We start from the raw sequence: 10,325 nt of genomic DNA, 5'->3' as shown, positions 1-10,325 counted from the left end.
TCTAGGTCAGCAAATTCTTCTCCACCTTCCCCGTGGCTGTCAAATGTTCTCTGCAACAACCGTAAAGAGCTAAGACTGGCTGAAAGGAAGTAGAGAAAGTCACAACCTGACTCTGACCTCCACTCCCATCTCCGACGTCTCTTCTCTCCAGGTCCAGAACGGACGTTACTGCTGCTAAAGCATCTTTCTACAGGGGGAAACTGGAAACATCTGCATCTGACCCACGCAAACTTTTCACCATCTTCTCCTCTCTCATCAACCCTCCCGACTCCCCCACCACCCTTTCTGCAGAACATTTAGTCTCCTTCTTTGAAGAAAAGGTTGACAAGATCCGCCGATCCTTCCCCCCCTGCCTCTACCCCACCCTCTAGACACGGTCCTCCTCCTCCCTCATCTCTGTCCTACTTCTCTCCTCTTTCCACAGAGGACCTCCTACATCTTCTCACCTCTACTAATTCTACCACCTGTCCGCTAGACCCTGTTCCATCCCCTCTGTTCCAAACAATTGCTCCAAACCTCCTTCCTTTCATCTCCTTTATCATAAACAGCTCTTTGTTGTCAGGTTATGTACCATCCGCCTTCAAGTCTGCCAGTTCTGCCAGAGTTGTGCCTATCCTAAAGAAACCAACTCTGGACAGCTTGGACATCGGCAACTACAGACCCATTTCTCTTTTCTCCTTTCTCTCAAAGATTCTTCAACGTTCCGTCTACAATGAACTGTCTCTCTTTCTCACTCTAAACAATCTACAGGACCCTAACCAGTCTGGCTTCAGAGCAGCACACACTACTGAAACTGCTCTCATTGCAGTTACAGAGAAGCTCCATGCAGATAAAGCTGCCAAACTGTCATCGGTTCTGATTCTCCTCGACCTCTCCGCAGCTTTTGGAAATAAAGTTTGTGAGTGATAAATGTATTGTTGGACAATTTAAGATGTCTTTTCAGTGAAATAAAATTGAACATTTTTGTTGATGATGCCTGGTATGAAAGTATAACTTGTTTAAAGATATATGTATATATATATATAGATATAACCTGAGTATTGATAGATAACGTTTTTGTGCTGTTAAAGGGCCTAGTGGGTCCATAAGATATAAATTGCTTGTCTGTTTCTTTCTCATCCAACCTGGGTGTGTGAGAGTTGAGGAAAACGGAGGGGCTGCAGAGAAGGCAGCTGTCCAGTGCATCACACAGATTGAGGCTGACGGCAGGGGGGGCTGCTGCTGACTTCACTTTTGATCAGGCCAGTATGGTTTCACCATCTACCTGCATTCTATATATAGTCAGTATTGTTGATACACATTTAGTTTGCTTTCATTTCAAGGCTATTATAAGCATATTTCTGAATTTACTAGTGTAGTCTAAATGCTGTAGTTATTTAAGAGAGAGGCTTGGCAACAGACTGAACAGTTAATGTGTTGGAAAGTAATGACCTGGTGGAAACTCTGTTGAGAGTTGTATATGCAAGTTTCAATAGTCTGTTCCGATTTGAGCTGTGTGATTCATTATTGAGACTGTTTGAGGATTTGAAGTCAAAAGGATTTGGTCAATATAGGTAAATTAAGTGTTGTGCATTGCTATCACCTCAATAAGTATTTCGATTCCTCTGAAGTTGACAAATTCATTTAATTTTTACTGGTTATGGTAAAATAGTGACTTGAAGAAAAAAAAACAGGGAAGTCATCTAAATAGCTTTAAGTAGTTTTAGTTTTAGTAATTTGTTTTAATTTACTGTAAGGGAATAAAAGAGTCATTGTAATGTCAAAAGAGGAAACTAAAAGTTGAAAAGTAATTACTCCTGTTGATGTAGTTGTCATGCTGGCTAGGCGAGACAAGGGAACACTCGCAGGGACAGAGCAATGCAGAGAAACAGGCTTTAATGACCAAACCAAAATGAACAAACATAAACAAAACGAGGCAGCAAAGTACAGGGTCCAACAACCGAAAACAGAAAACAAACAGGTGACAACTGAACGGGGTTAAACCTGGACAACCACCTGAGGCTGGAAAGCAGTCCGGGAGCAAAGCGAGAGGGGACAAATCAAACGGGGGGAGGAAGGCTAGAACGCAACAGAACCAACGAAACTAACAAACAAAAACCTCACCCCAAAACCGCGCTCGTCAGGCACTGATGAACTTACTCGACTCAGGTGCAAGGGAGCCGGACGCCAATCATGCGCGGCGCTGCAGGGCTGACAGTAGTTCAGAAGAATAACCCTTTAACTTACAGGCATTGCAAAAATATCAGAGAAATGGCATAAATGCTGGCCTGACATTGATCGACTATAGCCAATAGAGGGGACCCTTAACCCAGATGTAAATAAAACAATGCAGGTACTTATAGGAGAGTGTTTTTGTCTACTTATAAGGCAGATCAAAAGAAAGGAGAAAAACATAAAGAAAAGAGACGAACAGAACATGGCATTTTCCAGTTGTTTGAAAATGAGGGACAGAAACTGATAAAAGCTGCAAAGGATAAGAAGAGATGAGAGAAGGAGAAATGTAGAAGGAATTTAACAGAAATGGATAAATGAATGGCAGAAATTAATGTACCTTTCTCACACACTGACTCGGAAAAGAGACCCCCACCTTATGACACCTTTGGTATTAAAGCCCAAATGAAAACTTTGACCTACCAATGGTTTCTTTAATCTGAGAATTCTTGCTCACTTTACTGGACCAATTAGTCCCCTTACATTCCATGACACAAGCTTAACAGTGAATCTCACCGCACTCACCCCGCTATTTGGCACACCATACATAATAAACTGAAAAGTACAAAGATGGTGTGATCATATACCATGTTATTATATATATATATATATATATATATATATATATATATATATATATATATATATATATATATATATGGCAGAGAGAGAGAGTATAGAGATATACCTTTCAGCGCAAGTCCTTCTTTGTATCCATGTTTCTTATACCAGTAAAGGTACTATAACGTATCCTAAGAGGCTAAAATGTAGCTTTAAACTATGGTACAGCTGTGTCTCCATTCCAAAAGGTACAAACATGTGCTTTTAGAGATACAGTTGTGCTCAAAAGTTTACATACCCCGGCAGAATTTTTGCTTTTTTCAGAGAATGAATGTTAACACAAACTTTTCTTCCACTCATGATTAGTGTTTGGATAAAGCCATTTATTGTCAAACGACTGTTTTCTCTTTTTAAATCATATTGACAACCAAAAACATCCAAATGACCCTGATCAAAAGTTTACATACCCCAGTTCTTAATACTGTGTATTGCCCCCTCTTACATCAATGACCGCTTGAAGTCTTTTGTTGTAGTTGTGGCTCTTTATTTTCTCAGATGGTAAAGCTGCCCATTCTTCCTCCAGTTTCTGTAAATTAATATTTTGTTCTTTCCTGTTTTCTACAGTTCAACTACCTTTGCCTGTAGATCCGTTGACAATTCTTTTGCGTTCCCCATGATGGATGAAAGATGCAAGAGTCTATCTGGAGCCCAGAAACTCACTCAGCTTTAATGCACATACACTGATTACAAGCAAACCGGTCACAGGTGAGGATGTTACCTTTAGTAGTCATTCAAACCCATTTGTGTCAACTTCTGCATGTTATCAGGCCAAAATCACCAGGGTATGTGAACTCTTGATCAGGGTCATTTGGATGTTTTTGGTTGTGATTATGGTTTAAAAAGAGAAAACAGTTGTTTGACAATAAATGGCTTCACCCAAACACTAAATGTGAGTGGGGGAAAAAAGTTTGTGTTATCATTTATATTCTCTGAAAAAAGGCCAAGAAAGCAAAACTTCTGCTGGGGTATGTAAAGAACAAACGGTACCACCCCTGTGACAATGCCATTCTGGACCTTGTATTGACTAAAGTGTACCAGAAATATCTACACATGTCTTTCTATGCTGTTTATTTAGAAGTCCATACATTTAACTTCAGCATTCATTCAAAGAACATCAGAAACAGAAATCCATGTTAACAGAAGGTTTATGGTGGTGAGATTAAATGGTTATAATAGATTCCATGTCATTAAAATGTGGCATTAGCAACAAACAAAAGAATAAAATAAAACAAAAGGGTTTTATTATACCAGCTAAAATCATATTTCATCCTAACATGGGAAACTGTATGGCATACTAAAAGAATCCACATCACAAGGTTATACTTTTACTCCTGGGAAGATCTTCCTTATTAAAAAAACAATGGAATCACTTCAGTATGCAGACCACCCATTACACAAACAACAAGGGAATAGTAAACATAATTTACTGTAATATTAGATACACACTGAAGCACCTTTTCTCGATACTGTACACCTCTGAGAGCATCATTGAATTTAAGAGTCTTCTGTAGGTCTGCTGGTGGAGATGAAAACGGTGTGCTTACACTTTTGCTGAGCATCTAGGAGTCCTTTAGAGGAAATCTCCCAGCACTGTTTCAGCTAAAGCAGTGACAAATGTTCACCGTCAAAGGATGAGTCCAGTGACTCTGTTCATCTAACAAAATCAGATGTATCCTATGTGTAAACATTTAGGTACTCCTGGGGGAGATTTCTCCATTTAGTAAGATATCTTAAGCCCTATCCAACAGGTAAAGAGTTGAGGCACATTTTGAAAGGTGGTTCAGTTCCTAAACAGCATCTGGCTATATGGCAACCTATATGGCTATATGGCATCTGGCAAACACAGAAAGTAATGTATTGAATTGCTATTAATTTGTCAGTAAAATAAGAAACACTTGTGCGGGACCTTGGCACCGCATTCATGTTACAATTACAAAGTATTTATAGGAGACAGTCCCACCCGAGCTGCCCCACCCTTCTCGCTTTGTGGACGTGACGTCATTACCCCTCCTCGTTGCTCTTGGTTGTCCTTCATTACAGACACAAGCCTTCAAGCGTGCAGTTTGATTTCATTGATTTGATTTTGAGTTCAAATCTGGAATATACTGATATTTAGTGAGTAAAGAGGTCATTTGTTGATTTTGGACACGTTTAGGACACAAAACAGTCGGTGGAGAGTGTGGCCTTTTCTGCTTGGCTGCATGCGTGAGGGATCCCCCGCACACCCGTCCTCTTTCCACATGTTTTGAGTTAACAGAGCCGGCTGCTCCAGTTAAATTAACACTGAATTCTTTATTCAGAATGTTTTTGACTTTGGTCAAAAGAACGAGGTGATTTCAGAATTGGGAAAAACCTCATGTGAACCTTGTCTGGATGTTCAGCAGTTTGTCCACACATGTGACGTGTGCACGCAACAAAGATTCCAGGGCTAAGCTTTCCGGACTGCTACACCTGTTACCCATTACACATCTCCCATAGTCACACTTGTCCCTGGACTTCATCAGGTTTTCAAAGGTCGCTAGATTAATCAGTGATCAAGATCCTTGACTCCCGATGAGTTAGGGGTGGAGTCCATTATCCTGTAGACTCTTAGATTTAGAGCATCATTAATTATAAAAAATATTTTAGATGAATTGAGTCTTGTCTGGTTTAAGATGATTAGATTCTCATTAACTTGTCTGTGTAAGAATATTAGTTTTAAACTGAGAAAAGCTAAGTCCTGTACGGTGTCCTGCACAATGAGTACCTTTTTATAAGCAGTCACTGCTTTTAAACTGTACTCTGCAAACATGAGAAATGATTGGATTAGGAAAGCGGTTGATTTATGATGCTGGAATGTGGCTGAGAACGTCCAGAATTTATCGGAGAACAGATAGCGTGTGCACGGTGCTAGGTGTGCTGCACTGAGTGTGTATAAGAGGGACTGACTGGACATCTAGACCAGTGTAATATATGTCTTCCCACAACAGACACAACTATGGTCGTTCACGCATGCTTTTGACTATCAATGGTAAACTCCAGTCGTACAGTGGGTGAAATAAGTATTGAACACGTCACTGTAAGTTTCTAAGTAAATATATTTCTAAAGGTACTGTTGACATGAAATTCTCAGCAGACGTCAATAACAACCCTTTCAAACCACACATGTGAAGAAATGAAACCACTGATGTCCATAAATTGTAAAAAAAAAAAAAAAAAAAAAAAAAAAAAAGGAATTTATCTAGCAAAAAACAAATAAGTTCAGAAAACCTAAAACTTTCGTTGTAACCGATTACCTAAGAGAATTTACGTTTTTGTAAAAATAAATAAATAGAGTAAACGCAAAATGTAAACTTATATAAAGTATTTACAAGTTAATTTTGTTTAGGTTCTACATACTACATTACATTTAGTAAGCACTTTATAATTAAATTAAGTTCCACCAACTGAACCATTACACAAAATATATGATGGTACATTTATTGATTTTAGGAAAATCGACTAAAAAGATTTAAGTGTGTCAAACTCCTAGTCAATCCCAGTCATGAAAAAGTGCTTTTAAAGTTTAAAGATCGCTGCTTGCACGCGATCACTCAGAATTGTGGACAGTGGAGCAGATGGACGCTAGCATTTCAGGGTGCTTCTGTGTCTGCGTCACCTTCTGGCTCTCTTCTTTAATTAGGCTGTTCTAGTCAGACCTGCCAGAGACGTCAGACTCAGTGTGATACTGCTCAACATTCTCTGCTCTTCATAAATCCACTCAGAACTAACTCTGTCTCTTTACCTTCTCAGACTAAATGGTCACCCACTCATCCAGCCCAACCTGCTGGAATACTGACCGCTGGGGTCCCCTTTACCTGCGTCAGACCCGCTGCCACCTACCAGTCTGACCACCAGGCTTGACCACATGGCTTGGAGTTTGCTCTGACATGCACTGTCAACTGTGGTACCCAATACAGGGCCGGTGTTGGCAATTCCCAATCATGTGCAATTAATTGAATTCCAGTTAAGCTGTAGAAACATCTCAAGCAGTATCAGCAGAATCAAAATGCACCTCATGACACCCAAAAGTGAGCCATCAAAGGATGTGCACACTTGTGTACATATTAAATCTAATTAATTTGTATAGCACTTTTTACATCTGCCATTCTCACAAAGCAGCTTTACAGGAAACCTGCATTTTTAAATGGCTGCATTGTGTAGATTTATAGAACATTTACGCACGTGTGCATTTAGACTGGTTGCTTGGTTCAGTATTTCAACTCATAATTTTTCAGTCTCAGCAGGCATAGTTTCACTCACAACAATAACAAAGATGCTGCTGGGGCTGAAGGAGACTCCAGCAGTAGTGAGGAGAGCAACAGGAGTGTCAGTGATGCTGGCTCCTCTTCCTGCTGCAAAATACACACACTGTAATTATGAGGAGATTTGCAAAAGTAAGGTAACAAGTCATAAACGTTTCATATGTTCACCTGCACTTGTATAGGTTTACATTTTAAGCCTGTCTTGATTGCATTACTCCCTTGAAAATATGTATGGCAGTTAACTGTCTGTACATTGATATTGATTCTTTAAACATTTCTTTTTCTCAGCTAGAACATATTAAACATATCTGGCACTTGTCTGACAACAGAGACTGACATAACCGTGCATATTTAATAACATAAGCCTTAAAGAAATCTAAAGACAATTGATCTGCTGGACACTTTGGCAACACATGATAGACACGTGTATACAGTGACTTTCAGGTGTGAAAATGCCCAATGCATAAACAACAAAATATAATCACTGTAAGACATTTCACAACTGTAAATAGACTTGCAAAAATACAAAACTATTTGGTAATGAAACTAATAGTCTAATAGTCATGTTTCTTTCTTTTCTAAACACAATTATCAGATACAATTATGTAAAATCCTGGAGGACGCTGGGCTGGCTAGGTCAGACAATGAGGGTGAACACTCGATGCAAGAGTGTTTTATTCAACAAATAAAACAGGGGTAAACACAAGAAAGAGCAGCAAAGTTACAGGAAAAAGGATAAACCGAAATATAACTGTGACAAAGAAACTCAGGCAAAGCAAAGACGCTCACCTGAGGCTGGAGAGAATTCGGGAGCTAGGCTAGCGTGCTGGGAATGAGTGGGAAGAGAAACAATAACCAAGACCTACAGGCCGTGCCTGGGGAAACTAGGATAACTAAGGCAGCGCTCGTCAGGCGCTAGGGAACTTATGTGACTTGAGAGCTGAGAGATCAGCTGCAGAACCCAAAAGGCAAGGCAAAACCTACCTGGTAACGAGGCTCGCCCATGAATGGTACTACTAAAGTGAACCTGGATAGAGAGGAAGCCTCTCTGGCGACCTCATGGATTATAAGACTGTGAGCTCGAACTTTGACACCCTTGATTCGTTCGGCTTCGTATATGCAAACAGCACCATGAACACATTCACTACCTTGACTGTGTTCAATTCTCAGTAATGGGCAGCTAGCTCTAGCCCCTTAAATACCTCAGCCTCAGGTGAAACGTATTAACAACACAATGAACATAGATTAAACACACATGACAATAACCAAACCATGAAGTTAGACATGAACATGAATATCAACATAAGAGTCCATGAAGCATGACATGAACGTCAACATAAGAGTCCTCATGCGAGCCTGCGAGCCACGGCTCGGGATCACCCCTGGGGCGGGCGCGGCGACGCGGGCCTGACAGACGCATTCAAGTTTGATTGCTTTATAACGTGCATTCACTGTATTAGTTGATATTTTTACATCAAATTGCTTACATTGCAGGTTTTAAAAACTCAGGCCAGCTCAAGTATACAGAAATTGCATGCCTGACATTGTCTTCCTTGACAAATTCAAATAAATATTTTATTAATATTATTATTAAAAAACTTCATTAGGCACAAGTCTATTCTACCAACACAATTTCTATAAATCAAATCATTTATCCCTCCAGTTTAATTTGTCAGTGCAGTGGTTCAGCTTGATACTGATACAGGAACTTCTAACGTCTGTTTTAAGATGCTTATATTTTTTTAGCATCCATAGATGTCAGAGCCAAGTTAGGGGCCATTCAATAAGACAGTGACGACACTTCACTGCAGGCTAGGCCTTCCCAACAATGATACATGCACAAACATTTTAATCTACTGCATCAACTAAATATTAGCCTCAATTTAACTCGGCACCTTTGTTTGAATTTTCAACTTTTGCTTGGTTTTTGTGCTGCAATACTCTGAAATGTCTGCACAAACGTGATCAATATTGTGCTGATGGCAAACTAAATCTCATACTTGGCTACTGTAAGTCCCAAGCATCTCTCAAAGCGTCACTGCTGTCTTGCCTGCCTGCAACGCCTTCTGCCTGAACAAGACGATCAGTCCTCCATCACATGTACAGCATATGTTCAGATGATTTCTAGAAACCTGACACTCGCCATGACTGAAAGCACACATTTGGACCAAAGGACTACATAAAGTCAGGTAGGTTTTGACGAGTTTCATATTTTTATTGATAGTCATAGCACTGAAACATTTAAAGCAACTATTAAATGAAGGTGTAATCTCACAGTCGCTCGCTATCTGGTAAATCAGAGAAGCCTAATGAGCAATTTCATTTCAGACTAGTTTACCAAGGCTAGTATAGGCTAGCTACATATATCTTTTGCCTTAACAGGTTTCAGCTACGAAGAATGAATACTTCATTAATTAATGAATGTTTTAAAGACCATTAGAACTCCTTTTTTTTTGATTGGACATTCTGCAAAAAAAAAAAAAAACAAAAAACTTGTGGAACACTCATACTATTCGACCTGTTCCTCAGTCCCACTGCCCATCTGGTAAACCAGAAGCTATATACCACTTGCCTCAGAGGTAATGTTGCATTACCATGTTCATACTGAAGAATAACCTTTACATTTAAACAGTAAAATTATTCATATTATGCTATTGTTTACTGTCTCCTACTAGGTTCAATGGAAGGAACTGAAATCACTGTGTCTCCATTAGCCCTAAATCAGTTCAGCACCCTTGTGCCAGCGCGTTGTAAGCCTTGCGGAGATGACAGCTTTCAAAGGCATTTTGAGGACCTGCAGAGACACAGTGGGCTACCTCCACCAGTCAACTGGACCATGGCTGTGGAAACTTACATCACATCGAAAAGTCTGTCTGGGCTTTTTAATGTACAGAGTCGAACAGTAACTTTGTTCACTTCTTAAAATACAAATTTAATTTTAGATATTGAGGATTAAAATACTTTAAAAATGTCGCATTGCAATTTTCATCAACATAAAATCACTATTGTACAAGTGTTTAAAAAAAATACAACCAGGTATATGAAACTATTATCTGCAAAGGGCCTGTATGGCTGCAGGTTTTCTTTCCAAATAAGAAGAGCACACCTGATTCCACTCGCTTAATCAATCTCGGTCTTTGTTGCAACAAAAGCCTGCAGCCACACTGGCCCTTCGCAGATACGTTTGGACACCTCTGTTATACACAGTCC

This window comes from Salminus brasiliensis, chromosome 5 (genome assembly GCF_030463535.1).
Source record: "Salminus brasiliensis chromosome 5, fSalBra1.hap2, whole genome shotgun sequence".
In the NCBI taxonomy this organism is placed as follows: Eukaryota; Metazoa; Chordata; class Actinopteri; order Characiformes; family Bryconidae; genus Salminus; species Salminus brasiliensis.
Note: the sequence above shows the minus strand (reverse complement) of the source record.